At 43.2% G+C, this 23,645-nt stretch overlaps 1 protein-coding gene across 2 annotated transcripts in view; it reads right to left on the bottom strand.

Annotated features, from left to right (window-relative positions):
• efr3a (EFR3 homolog A (S. cerevisiae)) overlaps nucleotides 1–23,645 on the bottom strand; it is a 182,667-nt gene that overhangs the window by 143,388 nt on the left and 15,634 nt on the right. The gene's annotated exons all lie outside the window — the stretch shown is intronic.

Genomic DNA, 23,645 nt, shown 5'->3' with positions numbered 1-23,645 from the left:
ACTCACTTCTTTGGACATTTGTCTCTCTGTCTCCTCGTGGCGAGCTGCGTTTGTGTATTTTTCTATCTACTCTCTCACTCTCCCTCACACACACACGCACCACTTGCGATGTTGCTCTGAATAAATTATTTGATTGGTTGAGTAGCGTCATGTGGAATGAGTTACAATGCACACAAATGGTCTGTTTCCCCTGTGTACACACATTGACTACCATAAAGACAAGAAAAGTTGTGCAGGTTAAAATAAGACTACCATAAAGTAATGGGCGCTGTGTGAGACGGCTGCCTCTCCAATAGCTCTGTAGTTTTTAGCTCTTTAAACCTCTTTTTTTCCCCACCTTTTTTTTTTTACTTTTCTGCTTTTCTTACGAAGATATAGTGTGTTTTACTTATATAACATGGATATTTTTAACTTTAACACGCAACCAGGAGCCAGTTTTCTCACTTATTCGAGAAAGGAGCTGCTGGCCCTGAAAACAATGGGACGAGCTGGGATACGACACCCCGTCCCAGCCGAGCTGAGGAGGAAACCCAGGGGCTGCAAAGCTGGAGCTAAGCTAAAGGCTAGGCTAGCGGACAACCGGCGGCGCTACAAATCATCCATTCCCTCCGTTATCATGGGGAATGTGAACTCGCTGCCGAATAAAGTCGACGAGCTTTCCGCTCTGAACAACCAGTGGATTTACAGGGAGAGCAGCTTATTTATCTTTACAGAGACATGGCTAACACATCTCGTACCGGATGCTAACGTGGACCTGCGGGGGATTCACTGTTGTGAGGACCGACAGAGACACTAACATGCGGGAAAAGCAAAGGTGGGGGACTCATCATTTATGTTAACAACCGCTGGTGTAACCTGGGACATATCTCCATAAAGACAATTTTATGTTGCCCGGACTTGGAGCTGCTAGCCATTAGCCTGCAGCCATATTATCTGCCGAGGGAGTTCAGTCACGTGATCACCATCTGTGTTTACATCCCTCCGAGGGCAGACGCAGCCGCTGCATTTGAGAGGATTCACTCTGTCACAGCAAGGCTGCAGACACAGCACCCTGAAGCATTTATTAGCATTTCTGGGGACTTTAACCATGCTACTTTGGACTCTACTTTGACTGCTTTTTACCAGGCTGTGGATTGTCCAACAAGGAACAACAGGACAATTGACTTGCTGTATGCTAATGTAAGGGATGCATACAGAGCCACACCCCTCCCCCCACTAGGGAAGTCTGACCACAACCTGGTTCTTCTACAGCTGAAGTACACCCCCCTGGTTCAAAGGCAGCCTGCAACAACTAGCTCCATCAGGAGGTGGTCCCCTGAAATGGAAGATACCCTCAGGGACCGCTATGACATCACGGACTGGGATGTGCTGCTTAGCCCACACTGTGAGGCCATAGAGGGGCTGGCACACTGTCTGACAGATTACCTTAACTTCTGTGCAGACGTGGTCTTCCCCACTAAGACTGTACGGTGTTACCCTAATAACAAGCCATGGGTAACACAGGAAGTCAAAGCTGTCCTCAACAGGAAGAAGGCCGCCTTCAGGAGCAGGGATAGGGAGGCGATGAAAGCAGCACAGCAGGAGGTAAAACGCTGTGTGAGGGAAGCTAAGGACAGCTACAGGAGAAAGGTGGAGCAGAAGCTGAAGGAGAACAGCATGAGGGAGGTCTGGGAAGGTGTGAAAACCATCACAGGCCACAATACAAAGACCAGAGTCGTTGAGGGGACAGTGGAGAGGGCGAATGAGTTGAATGACTTCTTTAATCGGTTCAACCAGCCCACATCACCCCCACCCTCTCCCTCACTGCAGCCATCTCTCCTTCTTCCCTCAACACACCTCCCCCCAGTCATCACAGCAGCCCCCTCCTCATCCCCCACCTCAACACATACCCCTTTTCCACCAAATCAGTTCCAGGGCTGGTTTGGGGCCAGTGCTGGTGCTGGTTCACAACTCATTCGACTTGCGAGCCAGCTGAGAACCAGTTTGCTTTTCCATAGCTCGCGGTGCTAAGGGAAGCCACGTCATTATGTCGCTGTATATGTCAGTTACGTCGCTACATTTGCATAAACCTTGGCGCGAATATCGAAGCAAAAACAACACGGAAGAAGCAGCAGCAGCAACAACAACAAATAATGACTTCGCGTTTGTACAGCTACTGCTTCTCGTCGCTTAAAAATGGCGATCTTTCGCGGTCTTGTTATTGTTGTTGGTCTTAACAACTCCGCCCCCCCGCTGATATAAGTGGTTCTTTCCTCTGGCCCAGCAGAGAGTTGGTGCTAGCCTGGAACCTGTTTTTCTGGCCCCAGAGCCAGTTCTTTGTCAGTGGAAACAGAAAACCCGGTTCCAAACTAAGCACTGGCCCCGAACCAGCCCTGGAACTGCTTTGGTGGAAAAGGGGCAACAGACTCCTCCATGCATTACTGCAGACCAGGTCAGAGGTCAACTGAGGAAGCTTCACCCCAGGAAAGCAGCAGGCCCGGACAAGGTGTGTCCCCAACTACTGAAGACCTGTTCTGCTGAACTGGGTGAACCACTCCAACACATCTTCACCCTTAGCCTGCAGCTGGGGAGAGTGCCCACCCTCTGGAAGACATCATGGATCGTTCCAGGTCCCAAAAAGAATCGGCCCAGCGAGCTGAATGACTTCCGACCGGTGGCACTCACTTCACATCTGATGAAGACGTTGGAGCGGCTCTCCCTCAGCCTCCTCAGACCCCAGGTACAACATGCCCAGGACTGTCTGCAGTTTGCATACCGGGCAGGTGTTGGTGCGGAAGATGCCATCCTCTACCTGCTACACCGAGCCCACTCGCATCTGGATAAGGGAAATGGCACAGTGAGGATCCTCTTCTTGGACTTCTCGAGTGCCTTCAACACCATCCAGCCCCTATTGCTTCAGGACAAACTGAACAGGATGCGAGTGGACCCCTGCCTGGTCACCTGGATCTCCAGCTACCTCACTGACAGGCCGCAGTACGTCAGGCTGAATGACATCACGTCTGACACTGTGATTAGCAGCACCGGAGCACCCCAGGGCATGGTGCTGGCCCCTCTTCTCTTCACCCTGTACACCGCGGACTTCTGCTACAACTCGGAGCTGTGTCACATTCAGAAGTTTGCCGATGACACAGCCATCATTGGGTGTATCAGTGATGACAGAGAGGAGGAGTATAGGAGCCTGGTGAGGGACTTTGCTGTGTGGTGCAACAGGAACCATCTGCAGCTCAACACCTCAAAGACCAAGGAGCTGGTCATTGACTTTGGGAGGTCCAGACCAAGGTCACGACCAGTTCTGATCAAGGGAGTCGAGGTGGAGGCTGTGGATTCCTACAAGTACCTCGGACTGTGGCTGGACAGCAAGCTGGACTGGACTTGCAACATCAAACACTTATACAGGAAGGGACAGAGCAGGCTCTACTTCCTTAGGAGGCTGCGGTCCTTTAACATCTGCAGGAAACTCCTGTGGATGTTCTATCAGTCTGTGGTCGCCAGTGTCCTGTTTTACACCATGGTGTGCTGGGGGGGCAGCACATCCAAGAATGACACATCCAGGCTGGACAAACTGATCAGGTGGGCCAGCTCTGTGGTCGGCATGAAGCTGGACTCTCTGGTGACAGTGGCAGAGAAGAGGTCTATGGACAAACTATTGAACATCATGGATGATGCCAGTCACCCTCTGCACACCGTCATCAGCAACTAGAGGAGCCTGTTCAGTGACAGAATGCTTCTTCCCAAGTGCAGAACGAACAGACTCAAAAACTCCTTTGTCCCTCACACCATCAGACTGTACAACTCCTCTCTGGGGGGGAGGAGGGGTAACAGGAGGACAGAGGACAGGAAGGAGCAGTAGCCTAGCCTAACAATAAGCAATAGCGGACAACGTGCAATATCTCCCTTACCGCACCCCCCCCCCTTCCCCCATCTTATTCTTTTTATACTTGTATATGTAAATAATTTATTTTAATTTAACTAGAAGTTTTCTCCATTTCTTTTCTCTGTTTATCTGTAATGATGCTGCTGGAATCTTAATTTCCCTGAGGGAACCCACCCAAAGGGATCAATAAAGTTTTATCTCATCTAATCTAAATGCAAGGAAAAGTTGCGTAGGTTTAGTTCAAAAGTAAATCAGATTTACTTTAGTTTTGGGGTTTGTTACATTCCAGAAAGATCAGAAACTTCAGACATGCATCAGTTCATTATAATGGCCATAAGACTTTCCAGGAAGCTATTCTTTTAAAAACTTAGGAAAGCAATCATTTAAGAATGGTGAAAAACACATGCAATAAACATAGAAGTTATTAAAAATAATATAAAATGATTTATGAAGAGCACAACAGAGGTATAATGTCATGTGGTATGATACACAGTCTGAAGGCACTGTATGAGCCCAGCAGCAGCTCTATAAATAAAAATTTATATTGCTTATATAGAAACATGGTAGAAAAATGGTTTTATTGTGGCACTCAATAAGGCAGGTGTTTAGTTTGGGTACCTGGAGTAACCTCCGATGAAAAAATGAAGGGTGCATCTCTGAATCATATTATTAATGAACTTGATCTGTAACAAGTTCCACACAACAGATACTGCAATGTGTAAATACACACAACTGTTAACTTTTCCACAAAAAGTATGAAACATAAGAAAAATGTGTTTTGACAACTTCCCCATCTCTGAATAATGTGGGCTGTCTCAAGACTTTTTGGCAAGTGTTTGAGTTGTAGCTAGGGTGAGAATTTTGCTAAAATCTGGCAACCCTTCCCACAAGCTTCTACCACAGTGGTTCTTTAAAACTGCACATACCTTTACACCTGATCCTGATACACACACACAGTCTGAAGCTGGCAAGCTCTCTTTTAAAATGGTTTGTATAAATGTATTTGTATTCAGTTACATTACCAGTTAAGGTTTGGAGACACGTACTCTCATTCATAGGTTTTTCTCTATTTTGACTATTTTCTACATTGTAGAACAATACTGAAGACATCAGCACTATGAAATAACATATGGAACATGTATTTAATTATGTGGTAGACACACACATACGTGCGTATAGTATAATATATAAAAATTCTCTCACTCACTCACTCCTCCTTCAGGCAGTCTCCCCCCCCCCACCCCACCCCCAAGCTTGGGTCCTCTACCAGAGGCCTGGGAGTTTGAGGGATCTGTGCAGGATCTTACAGTGGTGCTTGAAAGTTTGTGAACCCTTTAGAATTTTCTATATTTCTGCATAAATATGACCTAAAACATCATCAGATTTTCACACAAGTCCTAAAAGTAGATAAAGAGAACCCAGTTAAACAAATGAGACAAAAATATTATACTTGGTCATTTATTTATTGAGGAAAATGATCCAATATTACATATCTGTGAGTGGCAAAAGTATGTGAACCTTTGCTTTCAATATCTGGTGTGACCCCCTTGTACAGCAATAATTGCAACTACACATTTCTGGTAACTGTTGATCAGTCCTGCACACCGGCGTGGAGGAATTTTAGCCTGTTCCTCCGTACAGAACAGCTTCAACTCTGGGATGTTGGTGGGTTTCCTCACATGAACTGCTCGCTTCAGGTCCTTCCACAACATTTCCATTGGATTAAGGTCAGGACTTTGACTTGGCCATTCCAAAACATTACCTTTATTCTTCTTTAACCATTTTTGGTAGAATGACTTGTGTGCTTAGGGTCATTGTCTTGCTGCATGACCCACCTTTTCTTGAGATTCAGTTCATGGACAGATGTCCTGACATTTTCCTTTAGAATTCGCTGGTATAATTCAGAATTCATTGTTCCATCAATGATGGCAAGCCGCCCTGGCCCAGATGCAGCAAAACAGGCCCAAACCATGATACTCCCACCACCATGTTTCACAGATGGGATAAGGTTCTTATGCTGGAATGCAATGTTTTCCTTTCTCCAAACGTAACACTCCTCATTTAAACCAAAAAGTTCTAGTTTGGTCTCATCCATCCACAAAACATTTTTCCAATAGCCTTCTGGCTTGTCCATGTGATCTTTAGCAAACCAGATGAGCAGCAATGTTCTTTTTGGAGAGCACTGGATTTCTCCTTGCAACCCTGCCATGCACACCATTGTTGTTCAGTGTCCTCCTGATGGTGGACTCATGAACATTAACATTAGCCAATGTGAGAGAGGCCTTCAGTTGCTTAGAAGTTACCGTGCGGTCCTTTGTGACCTTGCCAACTATTACACGCCTTGCTCTTGGAGTGATCTTTGTTGGTCAACCACTCCTGGGGAGGGTAACAATGGTCTTGAATTTCTTCCATTTCTACACAATCTGTCTGACTGTGGATTGGTGGAGTCCAAACTCTTTAGAGATGGTTTTGTAACCTTTTCCAGCCTGATGAGCATCAACAATGCTTTTTCTGAGGTCCTCAGAAATCTCTTTTGTTCGTGCCATGATACACTTCCACAAACATGTGTTGTGAAGATCAGACTTTGATAGATCCCTGTTCTTTAAATAAAACAGGGTGCCCACTCACACCTGATTGTCATCCCATTGATTGAAAACACCTGACTCAAATTTCACCTTCAAATTAACTGCTAATCCTAGAGGTTCACATACTTTTGCCACTCACAGATATGTAATATTGGATCATTTTTCTCAATAAATAAATGACCAAGTATAATATTTTTATCTCATTTGTTTAACTGGGTTCTCTTTATCTACTTTTAGGACTTGTGTGAAAATCTGATGATGTTTTAGGTCATATTTATGCAGAAATATAGAAAATTCTAAAGGGTTCACAAACTTTCAAGCGCCACTGTAGCTGTTCCTCAGACTGCACTTTTCTGGACAGATATCTCAGGTGTTGTTCCTGGAATCTGTTCGAGCCACGAGTTTGGGGGTCACTGCACCAAGGGATCCCATCACCACAGGGACCAATGTTTTCATCTTCCACATCTTTTCTAGCTCTTCTTTCAGCCCTCAACACTTCAAGCTTCTCAGGTTCCTTTTTCCTGAGGTTGTCGTCACTTGGTATTGCTGCATCTATCACCACAGCCTGGTTTTCCCGTTTGTCCGTCTGTATCTGGAAGTCCCACAGGATCTTAGCTTGGTCATTCTCAACCACCTTCGGAGGTGTGTCCCACTTTGACCTTAGGACTTCCAGTACATACTTGGCATAGAGGTTTCTGTACACTATGCCAGCCACTTGGTTATGGCGTTCCATGTACGCTCTTCCTGCTAGCATCTTATGCCCCTGGGACAATCCAGCACATCTTCGCACAGTCTGCACCTGGGGTCCTGCTTCATGTAGTTGACCCTGGCCTCTATCGAGCTTGTGTTTAGGGCCTGGTCCTGTGTAGCTATGATTAGTACCTCTGTGCCATATTTCAGTCCAGCTTTATCCAGCCACTGGTATGATTTTTCAATATCAGCTACTTCTATCTGCTGGTGGTACACCCCATGCAGTGGTTTGTCTTTTATGATGGCTCCTCTTGCATTTCCTTCTCAGATTTCTGCTGCCGAGGTCTTCACTCAGCACTTCATCATTCGGGGCCATCTTGATGTACTCGTGGATCTTTGTTATTTCATCCTGGATAGTAGCTCTGGCACTCACTAGTCCTCAGCCTCCTTCATTCCTCTTTGCATACAGGATGCTGGACTTGGGGTGAAGCCCTCCGTGCATTGTCAGGAGTTTTCTTGTCCTGACGTTGTGGCCTCCATCTCCTCCTTTGGCCAGCTTATTATGCCAGCAGGGTATCTTATGACTGGCAGGGCATAGGCTTTGATGGCCTGGACCTTGTTCTTCCCATTCAGCTGACTTCTCAGGGAGTTGCCTTACCCTCTGTAGGTATTTGGCTGCTGCTGCTTTCCGAGTGACCTCTTCATGGTTGCCGTTTGCCTGCAGAATTCCAAGGTACTTGTAGCTGTCTTCTATGTCTCCCATTATGCCATCTGGCAGCACCACCCCCTCAGTTCTGACTCTTTTCCCTCTCCTTGTTACCACCTGAGCATGCTTATCTAGTCCAAATTGCCTTCCGATGTCATTGCTGTAGATCCTGGTGGTATGGATCAGGGAGTCTCGCTCAGACCTGGCATACAGCTTGAGGTTATCCATATAGAGGAGGTGGCTGACAGATGCTCCATTTCATAGTCTGTATTCGTAGCTGCTCTTGGTGATGATTTGGCTGAGGGTGTTCAGTCCTATGCAGAACAGCAGCCGGGACAGGCCATCTCCTTGGGATATGCTGCACTTAATGGTGACCTTAAATGGCATGAAGTTGGCCTCTAGGGTCGTTTTCCACAGCCTCACTGAGTTTTTGATGAAGGTTCTGAGAGTCCTGTTGATGTACAGTTTCAAGCATTCCAGAATTCACTCCAGGCATCAAGTCATAGGCTTTCTTGTAGTCAATCCAGGTGGTGTACAGATTGGTATGTCTGGTTCTGCAGTCGCAAGCTACTGCTCCTCTAGTGTTCCTACCTTCATTTTTGAGACCCTTACTTGGATGTCTGCCACAGTGATGGTTACTGGGTCTTGTTCAGGGAGATTGCTGTATTTGGCTCTCAGGTCTATTAGCCACTGAGCACTGTCATTATGTGATTTTTCCTTCTCCCACATACCTTTCCAGTATTGTTCATTGTACACCTTTGATGGTTGAGTGGAGAGCATCCCATTTATTCTCTTGGCTTCAGCTTTGCTTAGACGTAGCCAGAGTCTCTAGGGCCTCAGGTAAGGACAGCTTGCTGTTTGAGTTTCTTTCTGAAGTTTCTGATAGCTGGCTAACTTCTCTCCAGGCTGTCTTGATCTTAACCTCGAACATTCTCTTCCACGGTGGATATTGCACCTTATGGTTAATCTTATAGCCAAGCATTTCCAGGATCTGTTGCTGTAATGTATGTCAGCTTGTTGGTCTCAGTGATTGTCAAGATGTTTTGGTGTTACTGTAGCGGTTGGGTATCAAATCATCCAGTGGTCCCACATCCTTTGCATGTAACCCCGCTGATGTTATCAGCTGAGCTATCCAGCAGCTTTTAAGGGTTTCACACCCTATTGAACTCTCTCTTCAAAGTTCTTTTCAACTTTCCCTTACGGTACTTGTTCGCTATCAGTTTCATGCTGATATTTAGCCCTAGATGGAGTTTACCACCCTCTTTGGGCTGCATTCCCAAACAACCTGACTCTGGCCCCAGCCACACACCATCCACAGGCTATACTCATGGAAATGCACATATTTTTTTGAGAGTTTGAGAAAGGCGCTACATAAATATAACTTAAATGTATATAAAATTTTTATAAGCCAAAAAAGGTGTCATAAAAACATTCCCTATTTTAGATTCTTCAAAAGTAGCCAGCATTTACCTTGACGACACTTTGCACATTATTGGCATTATCTTACCAGCTTCATGAGATAGTCACTTTGCTTTTCAATTAACAGGTGTGCCTTGTGAAAAGTTAATTAGTGCAATTTCTTGCATTCTTAACATCTTTGAGATCAAACAGTAAATAGTTAATAACACAGTAAATAGCCCTAATCACAACTGTAGTAATCCATATGTCAAGAACCACTTAACTAAATTTAAAAAAAAAAAAAAAAGGAGTTGAACAAAAACATTTCACTGGTACTGTATACCCCTCATGCCCATATGTATGTGTGTACATTTAAAAAAAATATTTTTTTAAAAACCCAAAACCTATGTAACATCACATGACCTCTTACCAAGCACAACAAGATCAACTGCACTGCGTGCGAGTGACATGTTCTGTGGCTCTGAAACTGACATGTGAACTGGCCAATCACACACACTGCCAGAGAATGGTGCTGCTTTTGGCATAGTGAATCAATTACAAATAATCAGCTTTGAAGGAGCCAACATTGTAGTATACATTTTACACTACCAACAAGAGCAAAGAGACAGAACTCATTCTGTCCCTTTGCTTCTCTCTTTTATGTTAGTTTGCCACAGTGGGAAAGAGATATTTATTTCACTTTACTTTTTCTTGTCATGTACAGGTTCTCTTATCTAGAATTCTCATTCCCCCTCCCTCTCTCTCACACACACACACACACACACCTCCATACTCTTACCAGGATAATGGCACTCAGCATCCATAGATGTTCAGTGATCTCTTTAACTCTGCTCCCTTTGCAACTCGCTCTACTCCGCTGTCTCTGACCTTGCAGGTCTTCTGTACCCACTGTCCCTCCCTCCCTTTCTACTCCTCTTTTCCCATCTCCCTGTCTCAACAGAGGCTACATGTTGGAGTTAGTCTAGTTCTTACAGACAATCTGGTGTGCATTAATAACACTAATGTTATCACTAACTCCACTATTGTTTCCAGTGGAGGTCTTTTTTCTCACAGCCAATAACCCCAAGCCTGTGTGTGTGTGTGTGTGTGTGTGTGTGTGTGTGTGTGTGTGTGTGTGTGTGAGAGAGAGAGAGTGAGAGAGAAAGAAATTGTCCTGGTTTCAGCAAAATGAAGTAGACTGTTCCTTCCCCCCCTTGATCTGGGCCATACAGTCCCCTCTGAAAGTACTGGAACAGTAAGATCAATTCTTTTGGGTTTTTTCCCCTTCTATACACTGAAGACATTTGGGATTGAGATTAAAAGACGAATATGCGATGGTAGACCAAAATTCCAGCTTTCAGTTCATGATATTTATATCCAGATGTGTTAAACAACTTGGCACATGGCAAGAACATTGCACCATTGGTGTCAGGCCTCCCAAATTTTTAGGTGAGCAAAAGTATTTGAGCAGCTAATCTAAATAATGCTTAATATTTGGGTGCATAGCTCTTGCTTGCAATGACTGCATCAGACCAGCAAACCACAGGTCATCAAACTGTTGAACTTTATTTTGTGATGTTTTTCCAGGCATGTACTGCAGCTTCCTCCTTTCAGTAGATGTTTGTTTTGAGGAATTTCTCCCTTCAGTCTCCTCTGCAGGAGGTGAAATGCTGCTCAATTAGGTTAAAAGGTCTGGTGATTGACTTGTCCAATCTAAAACCTTTCACCCCGATGAAGTTCTTTGTTGTGTTGGGAGTGCGTTTTGTGTGTCATTGTCTTGCTGCAGGATTAAAGGAGAACTGAAGTCATTTTTAAACTTGCTTTATTTCTTAATTAAATGTTATTCAATTATGTTTTCAATTTTAGCAACCTTATATCGTGACTCGTATTGGTAACTAATTGCAATTAATTATTATACTTATCTACCTATTCGGTTTTTAGCCATGTTGAATTTAGTTCATTTGGTCCACGACAGGTGTCGCTTATCCACGCGATCTGTATGAGACTTCGAAACGTGAAGTGTCAGTGCCGCTATTTTGAAAACTGTTTTTCAAACGAAATATTGCACAAAAATTTTAAATGGTGATTACTGCCTACTTTTTTCAAACTTTCCTGATTGCTATCAAAACAAACAAAACTTCTGGCTTGATTACATCAGCATTTGAAAGAGGGCACGCACATCTTTTGACAACGTTGGCAGATGTCGGTCACTCATTGTACATTTTACTTCCGTCCTACGATGTCTTGCACAGGTCTCAACGAATCTTGTTTACGGCCATTGCTTTGACATATGGACTGATATATTACATAGCATATTTCAAAACACTCATAACTTGCTATAGCAGTGACAAAACAGCTATCAAAAATGCATTCCTATATTTAATAAAATGAAATAAATAGAATTTTGATTTAAAAAAAAAAAAATTTGCCTTCAGTCCTCCTTTAAGTTCCTCCCAATTGGATTGGATACATTTCTCTGTAAATCAGCAGATGGCATGTATCTGTAAACTTCTGAATTAATTCTGCTGCTCCCGTCATGAGTTACATTAATGATTATTAGTGAACCCATTCCAGAAGCAGCCATGCAAGCCCAAAACCATGACATGACAACCACCGTGTGTGTTTGTTCTGGATCATAATCAGACCCTTTCTTTTTCCACACATTGGCCTTTCCATTACTTTGGTAGAAGTTAATCTTTGTTCCAGAACTTTAATGGCTCATCTCTATATTTCTTTGTGAAATCCAAATCTGCCCTTCTGATGGTTACTGCTGACAAGTGGTTTGCATCTTGTGGTATGGTTTCTATATTTCTTATCTCCAAGTCTTCTTTGAACAGTAGATTGCGATACCTTCACTCCTACCTTATGGAAATAATTGTTGAGGTCACTCACTTAGATTTTTCTTCACAGCTTTCACAATGTTTGTCATCAATGTTTTCCTTGGCCAACCTGTTCGATGCCTGGTTGTACTTTCTTTTCCAGGACATTCCAGATTTCTATATTGAGGTTTTTCACCTGACGTCACAGGGTCACGTGACGCCCCGGTGTCCGCCATTTTGAAGGTCAAGCTAGCTAATGTCAACAACAGTAGCTAGTATGTTACTGTAGCAATGTTTACGTTCAGTAATTTGGATGACTGTTAAAACCTTTCAGTCTCAAGTTTTTCCTTTACTGTATTTACTAGTTTATTGTAATTATGATCCGGCAGCTATTTACACTGGATCCAGTGTAAATAGCTGCCGGAGCTGACGTCCCAGCCTGCCCGAGCGCGCTAGCTTCCAGCCTGCCCGAGCGCGCTAGCTCCCAGCCTGCCCGAGCGCGCTAGCTCCCAGCCTGCCCGAGCGCGCTAGCTCCGGCAAGCTCGGACATCGGCTCCGGCAGCTATTTACACTGGATCCAGTGTAAATAGCTGCTGGATCATAATTACAGTAAACTAGTAAATACAGTAAAGGAAAAACTTGAGACTGAAAGGTTTTAACAGTCATCCAAATGACTGAACGTAAACATTGCTACAGTAACATACTAGCTACTGTTGTTGACATTAGCTAGTGCTAACAGCTAGCTGCTAGTACATTGCTACAACACAGACACCGACCCTAATAATACAGTTCTTGGTCATTGTCTGGTAACAGCAAATTTATAACGGGCCATGTCTCAACAGACTAAGAAGTTATTTCAATGACATTTAATAACATTTTGTTTATCCTGAGGACCGAAAGTAAATGAAAATGTGAACAAACCTTAGCTGTAATAAGATGGCGACCACCGGCTCCAGGGACGACCCGCTGATGTAGGCATGTTACCCAGCCTGACACAAAATATTTGTAGGCATCCAAACTCTTGTACGCTTTCAGATCAATACCTGTGTATGGCGATGGGTTTTTAACGACATAGGTATACAGATCATATGGGCCGAAGTCAGGTAAAGACGAGGGCTTCGTGTACTTCCGTACGTCAGTGAACAATCCTGGTGGAAGCAGGTAAACGTCGTTCTCCAAGCCTGCTAACCTCAATTTTTGCAAATACCTCTCCCTCTGCTCGCCCTGTAAATGCCCTACGTCGCTGGATAGTGAAGGTGTTTTCTGCATCTCGCTCCTTTTTCTTTTATGTTTTTCGTTTGTCGCCTTCCTCGCATTCAAACGGATTCGAGCCGTGACGTCCAAAATGGCAGCATCACATGACTTGGTCACGTGGGTGAAAAACCTCAATTGACTATACTTAATGCAAAGGCTCAGATTGTTTTTTTCCCTTTTCTCGGCTTCAAAATGACTTGCTTTTCTCTTATAGACGGCCCTCTGGTCTTAATGTTGGTTTATCCTTTTTAACAACAAATGCCATCTTCACAGGTGAAACAAAGGACTCAAAAGACCAAGAGTACACATTCAGAGCTACTAATTATTTAATCAATCAATCAATCAATCAATCAAGGCAAATCTGGGCAACAAGATACACCTCTGTCATATGTTCCTATTTTTTTAATGACTTGAAAAATGGGTGGGTTCAAACAAAAGGTTCCATGTTTAAAATTGTTTAAATGCATCTACATGTAAATATCAGGAAATGAAAGATGAAATTCCGATCCATCATCTTGTTCATCGTTTGATCTCAAACTCACACGCTGACTGCAATGCACATCAAATACAAAAGAATTGATCTTGCTGTTCCAATACTTTTGGAGGGAAGTGTGTGTAAATGCCCTCAATGAACGTGGACCTCCAAAAAGGAACCCAAATTCACATTTCAGAAGGGTGGTCCGAGTATGCTTCAAGTCCACTTTGCAGATTAATTTGTTGATGCAATGTGAATGCAACGCTTGCACGATGTGCTTCTCAATATAATAGTTTTTTCTACTGTTTTCCTTTATGTTGCTGATGTGATGTTACAGCTAAGCTGAACTTGAATTTTTAAAGCATGGAGTTGCGAAGAGACAGTTTCTCTCCTGGACATTTGGAGTGATGATTATATAAGGAGCCACAAAATCACAAAATTGTTTGAACAGTTTTCTGAAAAGAAAAAGAGGAAGTGTGAATGGGAAGTGGGCTGAGGCCACAAGTGAGCCAAGTGCACTTTAGAAGCTAGGGACAGCTTGAATTCAAAGAGAACTGTTTCAAGACTGAGTTCATTGACTTTAGTTGTAGCATGTGTGTGTGTGTGTGTGTGTGTGTGTATGGTGGGGGCGTCTGCTGTGTTTCTCTCTCTGCAGGAAGAGCCAAATGTATGAGGCAAATTCTCCAGCCGCTACTAAAATGTTCTGCTTGCTGTGACCACACCTACACATAAGGACAAACATACAAACTCCCACAAATACGTACATTATCCTGGTTGGGGGGGGGGGGGGGGGGGGGGGACCAGCCACCGTTATTTTTCACATGCACACTCATTCATCCTCTGCCTTTAACCCATCTGATGCAGTGAACACGTGTGCGCGCACGCACACGCGCACACACATACATACATACATATATAGTGTGTGTGTGTGTGTGTGTGTGTGTGTGTGTGTGTGTGTGTGCGCAGCCATACTACAGCACCCAGGGAGCAATTAGGGATTAGGTACCTTGCTCAAGGGCACTTCAGCCCAAGGCCACCCCATGTTAACCTAACTGCATGTCTTTGAACTGTGGGAGAAACTGGAGCACCCGGAGGAAACCCACACAGGCATGGGGAGAACATGCAAACTCCACACAGAAAGGCCCTTGCCGGCCGCTGGGCTCAAACCCAGAACTTTCTTGCTGTAAGGCGACAGTGCTAACCACTACACCATCATATTGGAAGGATCATGGTGGATCCAGAGCCCATCAAGGGAATAGCCAACCCACCTATCACCATGTTTTTGAGAGGTGTGAGGAAAACCAATGAACAGGGAAGAAAACCCACAGACAATAACCTTGAACTCAGGATTGAACCGGGGACCCAAGAGCTATGAGACAGCAACATTGCCCACGGTGTCATCATGCCGCCCAACCCAAAAGTAACTGGTCTATAATACTGAAGTACAGGGTGTTTCAAAAAATTTGATATTTGAGATGTAAATATCCCAGAAACTACATCATCTAGGCAAATGAAACTGAACAGGCTTAATGGTGAGCAATACAAGATTTATTCCTCAAAATTTGAATGAATGAGAAATTCAAAAAAAAGGTATGTGGATTCCATGAACGATCTCACAAATTCTCAATATCCGCGCTGCCTGAGACACAGGCAGCCTTCCTCTTTGAACTATTTGTGCCATGTCTAAATCTGCATTGCAGTTGGTGCATTTTTGGAGAATTTTCTCAAACGCACGCTGCACAGTCTTGTTCGGCTGTGTTCGAGTGTACTCCAACACACAAAACATATTTTCTTTTCCAGTGAATGGCATTTCTATACCTAAAAAGATAAAAACAAAAAACATGAAACACACAATTTTGACCTGTTTCCACACATGCTGTTAAAATTTGAGGTCAACTGAACGAGAATCGGCCAAGTTATTAGATTGTGAAATATCAAATTTTTGAAACACCCTGTATTGAAAACCAAATCATGATCCACCTTCACACAAATTAAATCCTCAAAATGGAGTACACAATAAATCTGAATAACTTCATGAGAATGAAGACTTCTCATAATACACAAGTCAAAGACTTCCAACACAAAAAGCAGAAACAAGACACAAATTAATACTAAAAGCTCTCCCAGTGAAAACTTTGGGTTACCAATCCCAACATTACACTGTCTAGACAAAGCACTCTGGCCAAGATACAGGCTTGTAATGGAAACCATAGAGAAGCCACAATAAATTATAATAAAGAATTTACAGTTCAGTGGTTAAAAGTGCAGAAAATATGCACAGTATCAACAGATCAATTCTGCATGAAACTGATAGAAGCCATTGCTCAAGAACAACCGTCTGGAGTTGCCAGAAAGCATGACTCAAGTAAGATGGGTGAAATGTTTTGTGAGACCTTGGGAGCCTTATAGCCAGAACTCAAAGCAGCATGTGTGGGACAACCTCAACAATGCCCATGCTTCAGGATGGACACAGCAAAATACAAAGAACCTGCTTCAGCCTGCTAAGAAGCTGAAGTTTAAAGGCTTGAAGTTAACCTTCTCGCAGGACAATGGTCTCCGGCCCTGTCCACACGGCAACGGATTCAGGTGAATCTGATAAAATTGTTTATCGTTTCGGCCTGGCGTCCACACGGCACCGGCGTTTTGGGTGCCCCAAAACGAAATCTTTTGAGAACGGGTTCCAGAGTGAAAAAATCTGGCAACGGCGCCGTTGCAAAGTTGTCTGGATGAGTAGAACGGATTTGTTTACGAGGACGTCACAACCACATGACTGTCAGTGCTTCACGCCAGGTAGAAGTGTAACGAACTCGATGCGAGTTGTCAACAAATCCTATAACTTGGTTCATGAAACGCGCTTACAAAATATTTTCACTGTGAATATTTATTGTGTAATGGTGCAAAGTGAGAGAGAGAAAGAGAATAGCCCTTAGGGCAGAGTCTTTAGTCCAAACACTGCGGAAGCAGTACCAAACCGCGCACCGCCCGTGCGCTTTCCAAAAACAAAAACAATCCCACCAGCAAACATAGGAAAAAAAAAAGGAGCGATCTCACCTCTTCAGATGTTGGTTTAAGTCCGACAATACATTCCTCAAAAAGTGCGTAGAAGAACAAAGTAATCCATCAACATGTAGCATTTAATTTATTCTGGACCGTTAAAGAATTCTGGAGGATATCAGAATGTTGGCGTACTGGCTTCCATCTACCCCATTCATTCCTCTTTCCGTGTCTTTCGTTTTACACTACTCCTCACCTATCCCTTGACTTCCGAAGATGTCGTTGGGGCGCCCGTGAAGCCTGAGCCATCACTCTCCTCCATCTGTCTCTGTCCTCCACAGCTCTCAGGGACTCTGCCGTGCTCAATCCTGTCCATTCATAAATGTTGTTTTCCCATCTCTTCTGCTGTCCTCTTTTCCTATTACCTCTGACAGTGCCCTGCAGAATGGTCTTTGCAAGGCCAGATGAGCGGGACGTGTGACCATACCACTTTAGCTTGTGTTTTTTCACAACTGTTAGGAGATCATCATGTGGTCCAATTGCGTCAGTGATTTTCGAGCGGACCTCCTCGTTAGTTACATGATCTGTGAAGTGGATGTCGAGGATCTTTCTGTAGCATCTCCTCTCCATTGATTGAATCCTCTTTTGTAACTCTGCTGTGAGTGTCCAAGTTTCGCAGGCATAAAGGAACACTGAAAGGGCAAGGGAGCGCATTAGGTGAATTTTGGAACGCAGGCTGATGTTATTGTTTCTCCAGATTGGTTGAAGTTTTGCAAGTACTGCTGTTTGTGCTATCCTTGCCAGTAGCTCCGGCTTTGAACCTTCATCAAATATGCTACTGATTAATAATCAAAACTTTATGTGGCTAATGCTACAGAAGAAGGGGTTTATGCGCATGCGTCTACTTCTATTGTTCTGGTGTCTCCGATGGGACCGTCTTACAGCGCACATAGTGGTGTGGCATGTGTATTGCATCGTTTTCAGAAAGCGTTGCGTTGCCATATGAACCTGAAATTTTACTGATCCGTTGCCCATGTGGACGCTATATTTAAAAAAAAATAAATAAATCTCGTTGCCGTGTGAATGTAGCCTCAAATACCAAGTCAAAGCAACACTGAAGTAGCACCCCCTCAAAAAAAAAAACCTCCACCAAGCCACAAGCCAACATAACATCACTTGAAACTAGGATAATACTAAGGCTGTACAGCAAAATAGTCAAAATCCATTCACTACTTTTTAAGTTACGTTGGGAACATTTAAAAAAAAAATTCCTGGATCCACATGCATATCCAGATTCCCATTTCAATTGTTCCTTGACACATGGCTGACCTTCCTCAAAATTTCATCAAAATCTGTTCACTACTTTTCAAGTTACGTTGGGAACAGACAAACGGAGGCAAAAACATCGCCTCCAACAACATTGGCGGAGGTAATCATAAATGTCCAGTCCTTAATAATATTCAGAATCTGTGGTCTTTTTTAAAAAACTACAGCCTACAAGCATCATCCAGCTTCAAGTCTGCCAAGACCGTTTAGTGTGAGAAAGTGAGTACAGAGCACAAAGAAAACACTGATTACTTTTAAGGGGTCAAATCCTCTCACAAGACAATCAATCAATGTATGCAATTAAAAACAAGACAAGAATATTTTTTCCTCAGGAAGAACACCAGTACAAGGATTCTGTGCAATAAGGATGCAGACGTGTATGATGTGTTCTACAGAAAAAAAGCTGCAAGCTTTCATGTTATTTTTTTTTTGCCCACAATCCATCTTTAGAGCCATTTCTCTGTAACGCATATGAATGAGGCAATGTCAAAGGGAAAACGAAGGAACACAAATCAGAGGGTAGATCAAACACACACTGAACAGACCTGGAGATCAAACTCTTGCTTGCTCGCTCACTTCCCACACATATATTAAAAAAAAAAAAAAATCCACACCACGCACACTCAAGTTCCAAAAGCAAGGCTCAAAACCGCTTTCCAACCAAAAGCATTAACATGTCAAAGTGCTCTCTCTGTATGTATGCATGCATGCATGCATGCATGCGCGCGCGCGTGCACGCACGTATATGGAGAGAGAGAAAAAAAATGCACAAGAGACAAGTGACAGGGTGATTTGTAGGTCCCCTTTTACTTTTGTAATGAATGCAGCTGCATTTTTCCCTTCATCTTGCACACATTATGCACTTTCACACCTAATGTTATAATGAACCAGATTTATACATAGTGTGTAGATGAGATTCAAAAATACGCTGGCTAGTACAGTTATCAGTCAAGCAGAAAGTAGAAATATCTGAAAAAGATGATTTTCTAATTGTTGAAAAGACGCTGTTTGGTTGTGTTCACATCCATACTAGCCATGTACTGTAACAATTCACCCAATACATGATTTGATTCACAATTCAGTTTTTCCAACAATTTTTTTTTTTTGGGGGGGGGGGGGGGGGGGGGGATTTATTCCCCCCCCCCAAAAAAAAAAACATTTTCCTATTCTTTATCAACTTAAATATTCATTATGTTTAAAAATAAAAATTTGAGGGTTGTAAAAACGACCAATAATTCATTTACCCACATTTGTAAAGGTTGGAGTAAAATATAATATCCTATTAACTAAAATATTCCTTTTATTAATAATGAAAAAGCTAATAACAAATAGGCCTTTTCTTAATGAACTTATGAGCATTTGTATGACGTTCAGCGTTCAAGATAGCCGGTATCGCATCGCAAAATGCGACCCAATTTTGAAGATTTGCTAATTAATTTCCCCAGTGTACTGCACAGAAATCTAATCTCATTATCTCTAGCCACTTTATCCTGTTCTACAGGGTCGCAGGCAAGCTGGAGCCTATCCCAGCTGACTACGGGTGAAAGGCGGAGTACACCCCAGACAAGTCGCCAGGTCATCACAGGGCTGACACATAGACAACCATTCACACTCACACCTACGGTCAATTTAGAGTCACCAGTTAACCTAACCTGCATGCCTTTGGACTGTGGGGGAAACCGGAGCACCCAGAGGAAACCCACGCAGACACGGGGAGAACATGCAAACTCCACACAGAAAGGCCTTCGCCGGCCACAGGGCTCGAACCCGGACCCTCTTGCTGTGAGGCGACAGCGCTAACCACTACACCACCGTGCTGCCGCCTGCACAGAAATGCGATGCAAAAAGTTATCCGACTTCTCAAAGATGATTATACGCTTTCCTTATTTCCTAACATTCCCAGGGTAACTGGATTAGTCAGTCGTCGATTGCCCAGCAGGAGATGGATGGATAAATTATTAATAATAATAATAATAATAATAATAATAGACAGTTTCATGCGATCACAGTTAACAGATGGTAAACACAGAATCCAGTATTTGAAACGCAGGTGTCCAAAAAGTTTATTTGCACAAATTAAAACTAAATATTTTGTAATCAAATAAGCCATTACGGTGTCGGACTTCGCCTTTAACTTCATTGGGCCATTATAACTTTTAAGCATAAATAGCATTATCCATGAAATTTAGAAGGACACCAAAACCTTTAACATTACTCAGAACTCTTGATCACAAAATTAGCTTTAAAATGAGAGCTCAAATAGAGGACATTCCTAGCTGGATGTGAGTAATGTGTAATGACCAAAAATGGGTCTTAAAGCTTGCTGTAGTAGTCGTACCATTACATTTGCATATTAGCACAATGTATATAAAAGGCTCACTGCAATAAAGCATTGTTGTAAACTTGTCACAAGACTCACGTCTTTATTTTCTGTCACTCACGCATTTATTACTTGATATATATTGAAAAAAAAGGCTACGCAACATTTTGGAATAGCTACACAAAATTACTACTGTAGCATTTTTTTTGCTACACAAAAAAAAAGTGGCGGCACGGTGGTGTAGTGGTTAGCGCTGTCGCCTCACAGCAAGAAGGTCCTGGGTTCGAGCCCCGGGGCCGGCGAGGGCCTTTCTGTGTGGAGTTTGCATGTTCTCCCCGTGTCCGCGTGGGTTTCCTCCGGGTGCTCCGGTTTCCCCCACAGTCCAAAGACATGCAGGTTAGGTTAACTGGTGACTCTAAATTGACCGTAGGTGTGAATGTGAGTGTGAATGGTTGTCTGTGTCTATGTGTCAGCCCTGTGATGACCTGGCGACTTGTCCAGGGTGTACCCCGCCTTTCGCCCGTAGTCAGCTGGGATAGGCTCCAGCTTGCCTGCGACCCTGTAGAAGGATAAAGCGGCTAGAGATAATGAGATGAGAAAAAAAAAAAAAAAAGTGTTATCTTGAATGCTGAGCTTTTCTTTCTTAAATCCATTTGTATAGTCAATCGCACAACAGCTCTTTCCAATTTTAGATCTTTATGTGCGTTTTCATGGTATTTGCACTGTGTTACTTCCATCTATGGTGAAGTCACGTGCATTCCTGCTACTGTATGTTATTGTGCCCTCTGCTGTCTAAACAATGCAATTACAGCCAGGAAAAATTAAGAGCTTATGCAGCCCGATAATAACCGTGATTTTTTTTTATTTCATCGATTCAAATTGTCAAATTTGTAGCACAATTTGTCACCATATAGCTTTACATGCCTAATCCATACTATCCCTAGATTACAGTCACGATACAGACACACTCCAACTAACAGTGTTTCGTGCCTATCTACAGTGCTGTCTGTCCACCAGTCTGCAGGCACACATTGATTTAAAGCAAGAGTTCCCCCCCCCCCCCATCAACGTTTTTCAAAACAAAAGCTACACCCTGCTGTCTTCTCATTATTCTTCCTACTGTGAAAACAATCAACTGTACAAAACATGAACAGTGTATAGTCTATAACAAGTGAAGTCACCACAGGTCTAGGGCCCCTGCTGGCTGGATGCAGAATAATGTGCAGCTCCACCCATCTCAACATGTTTCAATGACAAGAGTCTTATTTTCCATGTCAAATTTCTCATCTAAACTGCCTTTCAATTGACAAGAATACTTTTCATCCCACGTACACTTAAGCACGGTGAAATTCCGCCTCTGCATTTAACCCGTCTGAAGCAGCAAACACACGTGAGCACGCGCACACACCCAGAGCAGTGGGCAGCTATGCTACAGCACCCAGGGAGCAGTTGGGGATTAGATGCTTTGCTCAAGGGCACTTCAGTGCAATGCCGCCCCATGTTAACCTAACCACATGTCTTTGAACATTTACAGTGTCCAATTCGAATAGTTCATTTTTTCCCCCTCTGCTGATACCTGCACACCCCGCCAAAATTAGTTTTAAAAACATGATTCTACTATATCGTAAGAAGACATGGATACACTTGGGAATGAAGAAGTGATTGATAGCCTTGGCTGGAAGAGACCGGCTGTAGCCAGTCAGCTAACCCCACAGAATTTACTGTCATAACTACTCATTTGAACTTTTCTGCACTAATACAAGCTGTTTGCCATTTCTATTAAAAACGTCCAGAGAAAAAAAATTGAGAGGTTTCACAGAAAAACCTGTGAATACCTTAAAGGAGACCTGAAGTCATTTTTAAACTTGCTTTATTTCTTAATTAAACGAGTTATTCAATTACGTTTTCGGTTTTAGTGACCTTATATCATGACTCGTATTGGCAACTAATTGCAATTAAATATTATACTTATCGGCCTATTCGATTTTTAGCCATGTTGAATTTAGTTCGTTTGGTCCACGGCAGGCGTTGCTTATCCACACGATCTTCACAAGACTTGTGCGAGACTTCAAAACGTGAAGTGTCAGCGCCACCATTTTGAAAACTGTTTTCCAAACGAAATATTGCACAAAAATGAGTTTAAATGACGATTACTGCCTACTTTTTTCAAACTTTCCTGATTGCTATCAAAAACAAAACTTCTGGCTTGATTACGTCAGCATTTGAAAGAGGTTGCGCGTGTCTTTTGACAACGTTGGCAGATGTTGGTCACTTTGACTTCCTCTGTACGTTTTACTTCCATCCTACGATGTCTCGCAAAGGTCTCCACGAATCTCATTTACGGCCATTGCTTTGACATATGGACTGACATATTACATGGCATATTTCAAACACTCATAACTTGCTATAGACCCTTCCCACGTGACGTCACAACAAACGCGGCCGCCATTTTGGACATGAACTACTAGTAGTCTACCACAGCCAACAACGAGGAACAACGGCAAAGCATCGAAAGGAATATAGCCATCAAAGAAAGTTTTTACTTTCAGCAAGACTTCCATCATGCCATTATATTGTTGTGCACCTGGATGTAGTAACCATCAACACACAAGGCAAGATTTATCATTTTATCAGATCCCGACAGATGCTGACCGACGGAGAAGATGGATGGTCTCTAAAATATTGGCAAAATGTTGTTTATTGACATAGCAATCGTGTGTAACGGGAAGCATTTGCATATCCGAAGTGTTGTGTTTACATCAAAGATAAAATAAACCGATATGACAACGACTGCTGCTGCCAGGTTGGGGACACAAACTAGTAGAAAGGAAGTGTGCCAACAGACTTCCTGTGTGGTCGATTCTGCTTTAAGGTAAGATGCATTTAATTATTTGTCTGCTGTGGGTTTGGAATCGGTAGCCTGACCGATTCGTTCATGTTTGTGGTGCCATTTGTTTGTTGACACGTGTTGAAATGGAAGATTGGTTGTTGACATGATTTCCAGTGATGCTTTGGTGCTGCTGTGGATCAGATGTGTTGAGTAGCCTGACTGTTTTTTTTTCTTGCGTGTGGTATTGTTGACGCGAGGTTGTTTTTTGAACATGCCAATGCGGACACGATTTCCCCTGATGAGTTATGACTTCAGACGCGATGCGTGTGTGGAGTCCGCGTGATATGTGCGTAAGATAGGCTTCTCATATGTTT

The sequence above is a fragment of the Neoarius graeffei genome, chromosome 23 (assembly GCF_027579695.1).
Source record: "Neoarius graeffei isolate fNeoGra1 chromosome 23, fNeoGra1.pri, whole genome shotgun sequence".
NCBI classification, from domain to species: domain Eukaryota; kingdom Metazoa; phylum Chordata; class Actinopteri; order Siluriformes; family Ariidae; genus Neoarius; species Neoarius graeffei.
Note: the sequence above shows the minus strand (reverse complement) of the source record. Positions and strands in the feature narration are given on the sequence as shown.